Raw genomic sequence first — 13,580 nt, 5'->3', positions numbered from 1 at the left:
TCAAACACATCACCAGAACTCGCAACGACAAGAAACACCAAGCAGTTTTTTAACGGCGCATCAACAGAGTTCACCATTAAGAGGCCTTGTCTTGAGCGCCTCCGCAGGATTTTTGCAGAGCTGTACGAAAACTCCAGTAAACGCGCAAATGACACCGACGAGTTTACTCGTTTCGTACAAATACTGCAAGTTTTCGCTTCTGAGTACTAGTTGACAGTGAGAAATAACTAGTTAAGTCGAAATTAAACATGCAGTTTTGAGGAGCAAAAAGACAAATCCAGGACAGCTAGTAAATACGAACTTACAAAAAGACATGGGCTCCACTTGGTGCTCCGTCTCCGGCTCTCTCCTTCGACGCCGGCGCCCCCAAGTGGTGTAGAAATGTCACTGCATGAAAATGCAGTCGCGTGTGTATCAGAATGCATCCAACTCATACACGCCAACAAATGTTTTCTGAAAATGACTCAGACGGTAAAAGTCGCTTAGACTTGAAAATACAAATGCCTTAGCGAAAACACTCAACAACAACAACAACAACAACAAGGATAAGAATAAACAGAAGAAAATCACAGCGACAAATAACTGAGCATCTCAAAGACAGCACTGTCAGCAACGACTTTCAATAATCTGGGACTTATTGACATTACACTGGGGTGAACTTAAAATACTAGCACGACGTTACAGAAGAACCTCAGAGGCCTTGACCTAAGAGTCAAACGTAACCCGCCGCTGTGCACACATGAGCAGCAACTCACAAAATTTCCTTCGACCACAGAGGGTGTGGGGGGTGCACCGCTCCCGGAAGTACTGCAATACCAGGTCGATGCGTGGAGTGGACGGAGCAAGCCCCTATTCCATCTCCCTGTTCCAAAAACCAATTTAATATATAGTCCCCAGATAGGGGACGTATCAGATACTAAACTGATAAGAACAGATACTACACTTGATCTTAGCCAAAAGGCCGAGAAGCGATACTGACGACGCGTCCCAAGGGAGGACGTCATTGTCCGTACTGACACAGTGACTTCCGGTCTGACACTTGAGCGTCTTCATTTAGGACTTACAGTCTGAGCATCCTGCCGCCGATCCCACGACTTTAAAGGACAGTCAGGAGGGTTTACTTTATGCTGGCAGTCTGCGTCTGTAGTCACGTGCTCCATTCTGGTCCAGTAGAAAGTCGAGGGATCTTGGTCCCGACACATGAATGCTCATGTCTTCATCAAACACATAATCATCTCTGTGACCGTCAAATGCATGAGTTCGGGAAGTAATTTAGATTTGATCCGACATGCTGGAAGAAACTTGTCAGACAGACAAAAAAATAAATAAATAAATAAATAAATAAATAAATAAATACAACAAAACAAAACAGGACAATTTCAACTCCTCATTGTAAGCGTCACGGTAGACGTGCCTGTGGCGCCCTCTGGTGGAGTGAAGCAGTACTACAGGCCTCAGACTGCTGCGCCCACCGAGCCAATGGTACGCCGTGTCCCTGCGGTGCCGCAGACTGCACTGTCAGGACCGCACTGAGAGGCCCACGCTGCAGCGCCCCCTATGAAGTCGTAGTTGAATAACCAGAGAGACAGCACCGTCGGGCAGAGAGCGATGGCTGCGCCACCGATGTCCGCCACACAAACTCTGAATACGCGTTGTACTGCCACACAAAGTACATCCCCCACTTCAAACACATCACCAGAACTCGCAACGACAAGAAACACCAGGCAGTTTTTTAACGGCGCATCAACAGAGTTCACCATTAAGAGGCCTTGTCTTGAGCGCCTCCGCAGGATTTTTGCAGAGCTGTACGAAAACTCCAGTAAACGCGCAAATGAAACCGACGAGTTTACTCGTTTCGTACAAATACTGCAAGTTTTCGCTTCTGAGTAGTAGTTGACAGTGAGAAATAACTAGTTAAGTCAAAATTAAACATGCAGTTTTGAGGAGCAAAAAGACAAATCCAGGACAGCTAGTAAATACGAACTTACAAAAAGACATGGGCTCCACTTGGTGCTCCGTCTCCGGCTCTCTCCTTCGACGCCGGCGCCCCCAAGTGGTGTAGAAATGTCACTGCATGAAAATGCAGTCGCGTGTGTATCAGAATGCATCCAACTCATACACGCCAACAAATGTTTTCTGAAAATGACTCAGACGGTAAAAGTCGCTTAGACTTGAAAATACAAATGCCTTAGCAAAAACACTCAACAACAACAACAACAAAAAGAATAAGAATAAACAGAAGAAAATCACAGTGACAAATAACTGAGCATCTCAAAGACAGCACTGTCAGCAACGACTTTCAATAATCTGGGACTTATTGACAGTTCACTGGGGTGAACTTAAAATACTAGCACGACGTTACAGAAGAACCTCAGAGGCCTTGACCTAAGAGTCAAACATAACCCGCCGCTGTGCACACATGAGCAGCAACTCACAAAATTTCCTTCGACCACAGAGGGTGTGGGGGGTGCACCGCTCCCGGAAGTACTGCAATACCAGGTCGATGCGTGGAGTGGACAGAGCAAGCCCCTATTCCATCTCCCTGTTCCAAAAACCAATTTAATATATAGTCCCCAGATAGGGGACGTATCAGATATTAAACTGATAAGAACAGATACTACACTTGATCTTAGCCAAAAGGCCGAGAAGCGATACTGACGACGCGTCCCAAGGGAGGACGTCATTGTCCGTACTGACACAGTGACTTCCGGTCTGACACTTGAGCGTCTTCATTTAGGACTTACAGTCTGAGCATCCTGCCGCCGATCCCACGACTTTAAAGGACAGTCAGGAGGGTTTACTTTATGCTGGCAGTCTGCGTCTGTAGTCACGTGCTCCATTCTGGTCCAGTAGAAAGTCGAGGGATCTTGGTCCCGACACATGAATGCTCATGTCTTCATCAAACACATAATCATCTCTGTGACCGTCAAATGCATGAGTTCGGGAAGTAATTTAGATTTGATCCGACATGCTGGAAGAAACTTGTCAGACAGACAAAAAAAAATAAATAAATAAATAAATAAATAAATAAATAAATAAATAAATAAATAAATAAATAAATACAACAAAACAAAACAGGACAATTTCAACTCCTCATTGTAAGCGTCACGGTAGACGTGCCTGTGGCGCCCTCTGGTGTGGAGTGAAGCAGTACTACAGGCCTCAGACTGCTGCGCCCACCGAGCCAATGGTACGCCGTGTCCCTGCGGTGCCGCAGACTGCACTGTCAGGACCGCACTGAGAGGCCCACGCTGCAGCGCCCCCTATGAAGTCGTAGTTGAATAACCAGAGAGACAGCACCGTCGGGCAGAGAGCGATGGCTGCGCCACCGATGTCCGCCACACAAACTCTGAATACGCGTTGTACTGCCACACAAAGTACATCCCCCACTTCAAACACATCACCAGAACTCGCAACGACAAGAAACACCAGGCAGTTTTTTAACGGCGCATCAACAGAGTTCACCATTAAGAGGCCTTGTCTTGAGCGCCTCCGCAGGATTTTTGCAGAGCTGTACGAAAACTCCAGTAAACGCGCAAATGAAACCGACGAGTTTACTCGTTTCGTACAAATACTGCAAGTTTTCGCTTCTGAGTAGTAGTTGACAGTGAGAAATAACTAGTTAAGTCAAAATTAAACATGCAGTTTTGAGGAGCAAAAAGACAAATCCAGGACAGCTAGTAAATACGAACTTACAAAAAGACATGGGCTCCACTTGGTGCTCCGTCTCCGGCTCTCTCCTTCGACGCCGGCGCCCCCAAGTGGTGTAGAAATGTCACTGCATGAAAATGCAGTCGCGTGTGTATCAGAATGCATCCAACTCATACACGCCAACAAATGTTTTCTGAAAATGACTCAGACGGTAAAAGTCGCTTAGACTTGAAAATACAAATGCCTTAGCAAAAACACTCAACAACAACAACAACAAAAAGAATAAGAATAAACAGAAGAAAATCACAGTGACAAATAACTGAGCATCTCAAAGACAGCACTGTCAGCAACGACTTTCAATAATCTGGGACTTATTGACAGTTCACTGGGGTGAACTTAAAATACTAGCACGACGTTACAGAAGAACCTCAGAGGCCTTGACCTAAGAGTCAAACGTAACCCGCCGCTGTGCACACATGAGCAGCAACTCACAAAATTTCCTTCGACCACAGAGGGTGTGGGGGGTGCACCGCTCCCAGAAGTACTGCAATACCAGGTCGATGCGTGGAGTGGACGGAGCAAGCCCCTATTCCATCTCCCTGTTCCAAAAACCAATTTAATATATAGTCCCCAGATAGGGGACGTATCAGATATTAAACTGATAAGAACAGATACTACACTTGATCTTAGCCAAAAGGCCGAGAAGCGATACTGACGACGCGTCCCAAGGGAGGACGTCATTGTCCGTACTGACACAGTGACTTCCGGTCTGACACTTGAGCGTCTTCATTTAGGACTTACAGTCTGAGCATCCTACCGCCGATCCCACGACTTTAAAGGACAGTCAGGAGGGTTTACTTTATGCTGGCAGTCTGCGTCTGTAGTCACGTGCTCCATTCTGGTCCAGTAGAAAGTCGAGGGATCTTGGTCCCGACACATGAATGCTCATGTCTTCATCAAACACATAATCATCTCTGTGACCGTCAAATGCATGAGTTCGGGAAGTAATTTAGATTTGATCCGACATGCTGGAAGAAACTTGTCAGACAGACAAAAAAAAATAAATAAATAAATAAATACAACAAAACAAAACAGGACAATTTCAACTCCTCATTGTAAGCGTCACGGTAGACGTGCCTGTGGCGCCCTCTGGTGGAGTGAAGCAGTACTACAGGCCTCAGACTGCTGCGCCCACCGAGCCAATGGTACGCCGTGTCCCTGCGGTGCCGCAGACTGCACTGTCAGGACCGCACTGAGAGGCCCACGCTGCAGCGCCCCCTATGAAGTCGCAGTTGAATAACCAGAGAGACAGCACCGTCGGGCAGAGAGCGATGGCTGCGCCACCGATGTCCGCCACACAAACTCTGAATACGCGTTGTACTGCCACACAAAGTACATCCCCCACTTCAAACACATCACCAGAACTCGCAACGACAAGAAACACCAGGCAGTTTTTTAACGGCGCATCAACAGAGTTCACCATTAAGAGGCCTTGTCTTGAGCGCCTCCGCAGGATTTTTGCAGAGCTGTACGAAAACTCCAGTAAACGCGCAAATGAAACCGACGAGTTTACTCGTTTCGTACAAATACTGCAAGTTTTCGCTTCTGAGTAGTAGTTGACAGTGAGAAATAACTAGTTAAGTCAAAATTAAACATGCAGTTTTGAGGAGCAAAAAGACAAATCCAGGACAGCTAGTAAATACGAACTTACAAAAAGACATGGGCTCCACTTGGTGCTCCGTCTCCGGCTCTCTCCTTCGACGCCGGCGCCCCCAAGTGGTGTAGAAATGTCACTGCATGAAAATGCAGTCGCGTGTGTATCAGAATGCATCCAACTCATACACGCCAACAAATGTTTTCTGAAAATGACTCAGACGGTAAAAGTCGCTTAGACTTGAAAATACAAATGCCTTAGCAAAAACACTCAACAACAACAACAACAAAAAGAATAAGAATAAACAGAAGAAAATCACAGTGACAAATAACTGAGCATCTCAAAGACAGCACTGTCAGCAACGACTTTCAATAATCTGGGACTTATTGACAGTTCACTGGGGTGAACTTAAAATACTAGCACGACGTTACAGAAGAACCTCAGAGGCCTTGACCTAAGAGTCAAACGTAACCCGCCGCTGTGCACACATGAGCAGCAACTCACAAAATTTCCTTCGACCACAGAGGGTGTGGGGGGTGCACCGCTCCCAGAAGTACTGCAATACCAGGTCGATGCGTGGAGTGGACGGAGCAAGCCCCTATTCCATCTCCCTGTTCCAAAAACCAATTTAATATATAGTCCCCAGATAGGGGACGTATCAGATATTAAACTGATAAGAACAGATACTACACTTGATCTTAGCCAAAAGGCCGAGAAGCGATACTGACGACGCGTCCCAAGGGAGGACGTCATTGTCCGTACTGACACAGTGACTTCCGGTCTGACACTTGAGCGTCTTCATTTAGGACTTACAGTCTGAGCATCCTGCCGCCGATCCCACGACTTTAAAGGACAGTCAGGAGGGTTTACTTTATGCTGGCAGTCTGCGTCTGTAGTCACGTGCTCCATTCTGGTCCAGTAGAAAGTCGAGGGATCTTGGTCCCGACACATGAATGCTCATGTCTTCATCAAACACATAATCATCTCTGTGACCGTCAAATGCATGAGTTCGGGAAGTAATTTAGATTTGATCCGACATGCTGGAAGAAACTTGTCAGACAGACAAAAAAATAAATAAATAAATAAATAAATAAATAAATAAATACAACAAAACAAAACAGGACAATTTCAACTCCTCATTGTAAGCGTCACGGTAGACGTGCCTGTGGCGCCCTCTGGTGGAGTGAAGCAGTACTACAGGCCTCAGACTGCTGCGCCCACCGAGCCAATGGTACGCCGTGTCCCTGCGGTGCCGCAGACTGCACTGTCAGGACCGCACTGAGAGGCCCACGCTGCAGCGCCCCCTATGAAGTCGTAGTTGAATAACCAGAGAGACAGCACCGTCGGGCAGAGAGCGATGGCTGCGCCACCGATGTCCGCCACACAAACTCTGAATACGCGTTGTACTGCCACACAAAGTACATCCCCCACTTCAAACACATCACCAGAACTCGCAACGACAAGAAACACCAGGCAGTTTTTTAACGGCGCATCAACAGAGTTCACCATTAAGAGGCCTTGTCTTGAGCGCCTCCGCAGGATTTTTGCAGAGCTGTACGAAAACTCCAGTAAACGCGCAAATGAAACCGACGAGTTTACTCGTTTCGTACAAATACTGCAAGTTTTCGCTTCTGAGTAGTAGTTGACAGTGAGAAATAACTAGTTAAGTCAAAATTAAACATGCAGTTTTGAGGAGCAAAAAGACAAATCCAGGACAGCTAGTAAATACGAACTTACAAAAAGACATGGGCTCCACTTGGTGCTCCGTCTCCGGCTCTCTCCTTCGACGCCGGCGCCCCCAAGTGGTGTAGAAATGTCACTGCATGAAAATGCAGTCGCGTGTGTATCAGAATGCATCCAACTCATACACGCCAACAAATGTTTTCTGAAAATGACTCAGACGGTAAAAGTCGCTTAGACTTGAAAATACAAATGCCTTAGCAAAAACACTCAACAACAACAACAACAAAAAGAATAAGAATAAACAGAAGAAAATCACAGTGACAAATAACTGAGCATCTCAAAGACAGCACTGTCAGCAACGACTTTCAATAATCTGGGACTTATTGACAGTTCACTGGGGTGAACTTAAAATACTAGCACGACGTTACAGAAGAACCTCAGAGGCCTTGACCTAAGAGTCAAACGTAACCCGCCGCTGTGCACACATGAGCAGCAACTCACAAAATTTCCTTCGACCACAGAGGGTGTGGAGGGTGCACCGCTCCCAGAAGTACTGCAATACCAGGTCGATGCGTGGAGTGGACGGAGCAAGCCCCTATTCCATCTCCCTGTTCCAAAAACCAATTTAATATATAGTCCCCAGATAGGGGACGTATCAGATATTAAACTGATAAGAACAGATACTACACTTGATCTTAGCCAAAAGGCCGAGAAGCGATACTGACGACACGTCCCAAGGGAGGACGTCATTGTCCGTACTGACACAGTGACTTCCGGTCTGACACTTGAGCGTCTTCATTTAGGACTTACAGTCTGAGCATCCTGCCGCCGATCCCACGACTTTAAAGGACAGTCAGGAGGGTTTACTTTATGCTGGCAGTCTGCGTCTGTAGTCACGTGCTCCATTCTGGTCCAGTAGAAAGTCGAGGGATCTTGGTCCCGACACATGAATGCTCATGTCTTCATCAAACACATAATCATCTCTGTGACCGTCAAATGCATGAGTTCGGGAAGTAATTTAGATTTGATCCGACATGCTGGAAGAAACTTGTCAGACAGACAAAAAATAAATAAATAAATGAATAAATAAATAAATAAATAAATAAATAAATAAATAAATACAACAAAACAAAACAGGACAATTTCAACTCCTCATTGTAAGCGTCACGGTAGACGTGCCTGTGGCGCCCTCTGGTGGAGTGAAGCAGTACTACAGGCCTCAGACTGCTGCGCCCACCGAGCCAATGGTACGTCGTGTCCCTGCGGTGCCGCAGACTGCACTGTCAGGACCGCACTGAGAGGCCCACGCTGCAGCGCCCCCTATGAAGTCGTAGTTGAATAACCAGAGAGACAGCACCGTCGGGCAGAGAGCGATGGCTGCGCCACCGATGTCCGCCACACAAACTCTGAATACGCGTTGTACTGCCACACAAAGTACATCCCCCACTTCAAACACATCACCAGAACTCGCAACGACAAGAAACACCAGGCAGTTTTTTAACGGCGCATCAACAGAGTTCACCATTAAGAGGCCTTGTCTTGAGCGCCTCCGCAGGATTTTTGCAGAGCTGTACGAAAACTCCAGTAAACGCGCAAATGAAACCGACGAGTTTACTCGTTTCGTACAAATACTGCAAGTTTTCGCTTCTGAGTAGTAGTTGACAGTGAGAAATAACTAGTTAAGTCAAAATTAAACATGCAGTTTTGAGGAGCAAAAAGACAAATCCAGGACAGCTAGTAAATACGAACTTACAAAAAGACATGGGCTCCACTTGGTGCTCCGTCTCCGGCTCTCTCCTTCGACGCCGGCGCCCCCAAGTGGTGTAGAAATGTCACTGCATGAAAATGCAGTCGCGTGTGTATCAGAATGCATCCAACTCATACACGCCAACAAATGTTTTCTGAAAATGACTCAGACGGTAAAAGTCGCTTAGACTTGAAAATACAAATGCCTTAGCAAAAACACTCAACAACAACAACAACAAAAAGAATAAGAATAAACAGAAGAAAATCACAGTGACAAATAACTGAGCATCTCAAAGACAGCACTGTCAGCAACGACTTTCAATAATCTGGGACTTATTGACAGTTCACTGGGGTGAACTTAAAATACTAGCACGACGTTACAGAAGAACCTCAGAGGCCTTGACCTAAGAGTCAAACGTAACCCGCCGCTGTGCACACATGAGCAGCAACTCACAAAATTTCCTTCGACCACAGAGGGTGTGGGGGGTGCACCGCTCCCAGAAGTACTGCAATACCAGGTCGATGCGTGGAGTGGACGGAGCAAGCCCCTATTCCATCTCCCTGTTCCAAAAACCAATTTAATATATAGTCCCCAGATAGGGGACGTATCAGATATTAAACTGATAAGAACAGATACTACACTTGATCTTAGCCAAAAGGCCGAGAAGCGATACTGACGACGCGTCCCAAGGGAGGACGTCATTGTCCGTACTGACACAGTGACTTCCGGTCTGACACTTGAGCGTCTTCATTTAGGACTTACAGTCTGAGCATCCTGCCGCCGATCCCACGACTTTAAAGGACAGTCAGGAGGGTTTACTTTATGCTGGCAGTCTGCGTCTGTAGTCACGTGCTCCATTCTGGTCCAGTAGAAAGTCGAGGGATCTTGGTCCCGACACATGAATGCTCATGTCTTCATCAAACACATAATCATCTCTGTGACCGTCAAATGCATGAGTTCGGGAAGTAATTTAGATTTGATCCGACATGCTGGAAGAAACTTGTCAGACAGACAAAAAAAAAATAAATAAATAAATAAATAAATAAATAAATAAATAAATAAATACAACAAAACAAAACAGGACAATTTCAACTCCTCATTGTAAGCGTCACGGTAGACGTGCCTGTGGCGCCCTCTGGTGGAGTGAAGCAGTACTACAGGCCTCAGACTGCTGCGCCCACCGAGCCAATGGTACGCCGTGTCCCTGCGGTGCCGCAGACTGCACTGTCAGGACCGCACTGAGAGGCCCACGCTGCAGCGCCCCCTATGAAGTCGTAGTTGAATAACCAGAGAGACAGCACCGTCGGGCAGAGAGCGATGGCTGCGCCACCGATGTCCGCCACACAAACTCTGAATACGCGTTGTACTGCCACACAAAGTACATCCCCCACTTCAAACACATCACCAGAACTCGCAACGACAAGAAACACCAGGCAGTTTTTTAACGGCGCATCAACAGAGTTCACCATTAAGAGGCCTTGTCTTGAGCGCCTCCGCAGGATTTTTGCAGAGCTGTACGAAAACTCCAGTAAACGCGCAAATGAAACCGACGAGTTTACTCGTTTCGTACAAATACTGCAAGTTTTCGCTTCTGAGTAGTAGTTGACAGTGAGAAATAACTAGTTAAGTCAAAATTAAACATGCAGTTTTGAGGAGCAAAAAGACAAATCCAGGACAGCTAGTAAATACGAACTTACAAAAAGACATGGGCTCCACTTGGTGCTCCGTCTCCGGCTCTCTCCTTCGACGCCGGCGCCCCCAAGTGGTGTAGAAATGTCACTGCATGAAAATGCAGTCGCGTGTGTATCAGAATGCATCCAACTCATACACGCCAACAAATGTTTTCTGAAAATGACTCAGACGGTAAAAGTCGCTTAGACTTGAAAATACAAATGCCTTAGCAAAAACACTCAACAACAACAACAACAAAAAGAATAAGAATAAACAGAAGAAAATCACAGTGACAAATAACTGAGCATCTCAAAGACAGCACTGTCAGCAACGACTTTCAATAATCTGGGACTTATTGACAGTTCACTGGGGTGAACTTAAAATACTAGCACGACGTTACAGAAGAACCTCAGAGGCCTTGACCTAAGAGTCAAACGTAACCCGCCGCTGTGCACACATGAGCAGCAACTCACAAAATTTCCTTCGACCACAGAGGGTGTGGGGGGTGCACCGCTCCCAGAAGTACTGCAATACCAGGTCGATGCGTGGAGTGGACGGAGCAAGCCCCTATTCCATCTCCCTGTTCCAAAAACCAATTTAATATATAGTCCCCAGATAGGGGACGTATCAGATATTAAACTGATAAGAACAGATACTACACTTGATCTTAGCCAAAAGGCCGAGAAGCGATACTGACGACGCGTCCCAAGGGAGGACGTCATTGTCCGTACTGACACAGTGACTTCCGGTCTGACACTTGAGCGTCTTCATTTAGGACTTACAGTCTGAGCATCCTGCCGCCGATCCCACGACTTTAAAGGACAGTCAGGAGGGTTTACTTTATGCTGGCAGTCTGCGTCTGTAGTCACGTGCTCCATTCTGGTCCAGTAGAAAGTCGAGGGATCTTGGTCCCGACACATGAATGCTCATGTCTTCATCAAACACATAATCATCTCTGTGACCGTCAAATGCATGAGTTCGGGAAGTAATTTAGATTTGATCCGACATGCTGGAAGAAACTTGTCAGACAGACAAAAAAAAAAAAAAATAAATAAATAAATAAATAAATAAATAAATAAATAAATAAATAAATAAATACAACAAAACAAAACAGGACAATTTCAACTCCTCATTGTAACCGTCACGGTAGACGTGCCTGTGGCGCCCTCTGGTGGAGTGAAGCAGTACTACAGGCCTCAGACTGCTGCGCCCACCGAGCCAATGGTACGTCGTGTCCCTGCGGTGCCGCAGACTGCACTGTCAGGACCGCACTGAGAGGCCCACGCTGCAGCGCCCCCTATGAAGTCGTAGTTGAATAACCAGAGAGACAGCACCGTCGGGCAGAGAGCGATGGCTGCGCCACCGATGTCCGCCACACAAACTCTGAATACGCGTTGTACTGCCACACAAAGTACATCCCCCACTTCAAACACATCACCAGAACTCGCAACGACAAGAAACACCAGGCAGTTTTTTAACGGCGCATCAACAGAGTTCACCATTAAGAGGCCTTGTCTTGAGCGCCTCCGCAGGATTTTTGCAGAGCTGTACGAAAACTCCAGTAAACGCGCAAATGAAACCGACGAGTTTACTCGTTTCGTACAAATACTGCAAGTTTTCGCTTCTGAGTAGTAGTTGACAGTGAGAAATAACTAGTTAAGTCAAAATTAAACATGCAGTTTTGAGGAGCAAAAAGACAAATCCAGGACAGCTAGTAAATACGAACTTACAAAAAGACATGGGCTCCACTTGGTGCTCCGTCTCCGGCTCTCTCCTTCGACGCCGGCGCCCCCAAGTGGTGTAGAAATGTCACTGCATGAAAATGCAGTCGCGTGTGTATCAGAATGCATCCAACTCATACACGCCAACAAATGTTTTCTGAAAATGACTCAGACGGTAAAAGTCGCTTAGACTTGAAAATACAAATGCCTTAGCAAAAACACTCAACAACAACAACAACAAAAAGAATAAGAATAAACAGAAGAAAATCACAGTGACAAATAACTGAGCATCTCAAAGACAGCACTGTCAGCAACGACTTTCAATAATCTGGGACTTATTGACAGTTCACTGGGGTGAACTTAAAATACTAGCACGACGTTACAGAAGAACCTCAGAGGCCTTGACCTAAGAGTCAAACGTAACCCGCCGCTGTGCACACATGAGCAGCAACTCACAAAATTTCCTTCGACCACAGAGGGTGTGGGGGGTGCACCGCTCCCAGAAGTACTGCAATACCAGGTCGATGCGTGGAGTGGACGGAGCAAGCCCCTATTCCATCTCCCTGTTCCAAAAACCAATTTAATATATAGTCCCCAGATAGGGGACGTATCAGATATTAAACTGATAAGAACAGATACTACACTTGATCTTAGCCAAAAGGCCGAGAAGCGATACTGACGACGCGTCCCAAGGGAGGACGTCATTGTCCGTACTGACACAGTGACTTCCGGTCTGACACTTGAGCGTCTTCATTTAGGACTTACAGTCTGAGCATCCTGCCGCCGATCCCACGACTTTAAAGGACAGTCAGGAGGGTTTACTTTATGCTGGCAGTCTGCGTCTGTAGTCACGTGCTCCATTCTGGTCCAGTAGAAAGTCGAGGGATCTTGGTCCCGACACATGAATGCTCATGTCTTCATCAAACACATAATCATCTCTGTGACCGTCAAATGCATGAGTTCGGGAAGTAATTTAGATTTGATCCGACATGCTGGAAGAAACTTGTCAGACAGACAAAAAAAAAAATAAATAAATAAATAAATAAATAAATAAATAAATAAATAAATAAATAAATAAATAAATACAACAAAACAAAACAGGACAATTTCAACTCCTCATTGTAACCGTCACGGTAGACGTGCCTGTGGCGCCCTCTGGTGGAGTGAAGCAGTACTACAGGCCTCAGACTGCTGCGCCCACCGAGCCAATGGTACGTCGTGTCCCTGCGGTGCCGCAGACTGCACTGTCAGGACCGCACTGAGAGGCCCACGCTGCAGCGCCCCCTATGAAGTCGTAGTTGAATAACCAGAGAGACAGCACCGTCGGGCAGAGAGCGATGGCTGCGCCACCGATGTCCGCCACACAAACTCTGAATACGCGTTGTACTGCCACACAAAGTACATCCCCCACTTCAAACACATCACCAGAACTCGCAACGACAAGAAACACCAG

The 13,580-nt window shown here is 46.4% G+C and overlaps 8 non-coding genes across 8 annotated transcripts; all 8 read right to left on the bottom strand.

The window, feature by feature from the left end:
• Nucleotides 1-782: 782 nt before the first annotated feature.
• On the bottom strand, nt 783-973 carry LOC115407788 (U2 spliceosomal RNA). Its single transcript, XR_003933697.1, has one exon. It is a non-coding gene; the product is annotated as a U2 spliceosomal RNA (small nuclear RNA).
• Nucleotides 974-2,462: 1,489 nt separating this feature from the next.
• LOC115407729 (U2 spliceosomal RNA) lies at nt 2,463-2,653 on the bottom strand. The gene has a single exon (XR_003933680.1). It is a non-coding gene; the product is annotated as a U2 spliceosomal RNA (small nuclear RNA).
• Nucleotides 2,654-4,170: 1,517 nt separating this feature from the next.
• On the bottom strand, nt 4,171-4,361 carry LOC115407767 (U2 spliceosomal RNA). The gene has a single exon (XR_003933693.1). It is a non-coding gene; the product is annotated as a U2 spliceosomal RNA (small nuclear RNA).
• A 1,475-nt stretch (nt 4,362-5,836) lies between these two features.
• LOC115407761 (U2 spliceosomal RNA) lies at nt 5,837-6,027 on the bottom strand. Its single transcript, XR_003933692.1, has one exon. It is a non-coding gene; the product is annotated as a U2 spliceosomal RNA (small nuclear RNA).
• Nucleotides 6,028-7,516: 1,489 nt separating this feature from the next.
• On the bottom strand, nt 7,517-7,707 carry LOC115407739 (U2 spliceosomal RNA). The gene has a single exon (XR_003933685.1). It is a non-coding gene; the product is annotated as a U2 spliceosomal RNA (small nuclear RNA).
• Nucleotides 7,708-9,215: 1,508 nt separating this feature from the next.
• On the bottom strand, nt 9,216-9,406 carry LOC115407760 (U2 spliceosomal RNA). The gene has a single exon (XR_003933691.1). It is a non-coding gene; the product is annotated as a U2 spliceosomal RNA (small nuclear RNA).
• A 1,500-nt stretch (nt 9,407-10,906) lies between these two features.
• LOC115407756 (U2 spliceosomal RNA) lies at nt 10,907-11,097 on the bottom strand. Its single transcript, XR_003933690.1, has one exon. It is a non-coding gene; the product is annotated as a U2 spliceosomal RNA (small nuclear RNA).
• Nucleotides 11,098-12,610: 1,513 nt separating this feature from the next.
• Nucleotides 12,611-12,801, bottom strand: LOC115407750 (U2 spliceosomal RNA). The gene has a single exon (XR_003933688.1). It is a non-coding gene; the product is annotated as a U2 spliceosomal RNA (small nuclear RNA).
• Nucleotides 12,802-13,580: the final 779 nt, after the last annotated feature.

This window comes from Salarias fasciatus, chromosome 2 (genome assembly GCF_902148845.1).
Source record: "Salarias fasciatus chromosome 2, fSalaFa1.1, whole genome shotgun sequence".
Lineage (NCBI taxonomy): Eukaryota > Metazoa > Chordata > Actinopteri > Blenniiformes > Blenniidae > Salarias > Salarias fasciatus.
The sequence above is the reverse complement of the archived record's forward strand: the minus strand, read 5'-3'. Positions and strand labels throughout refer to the sequence as shown.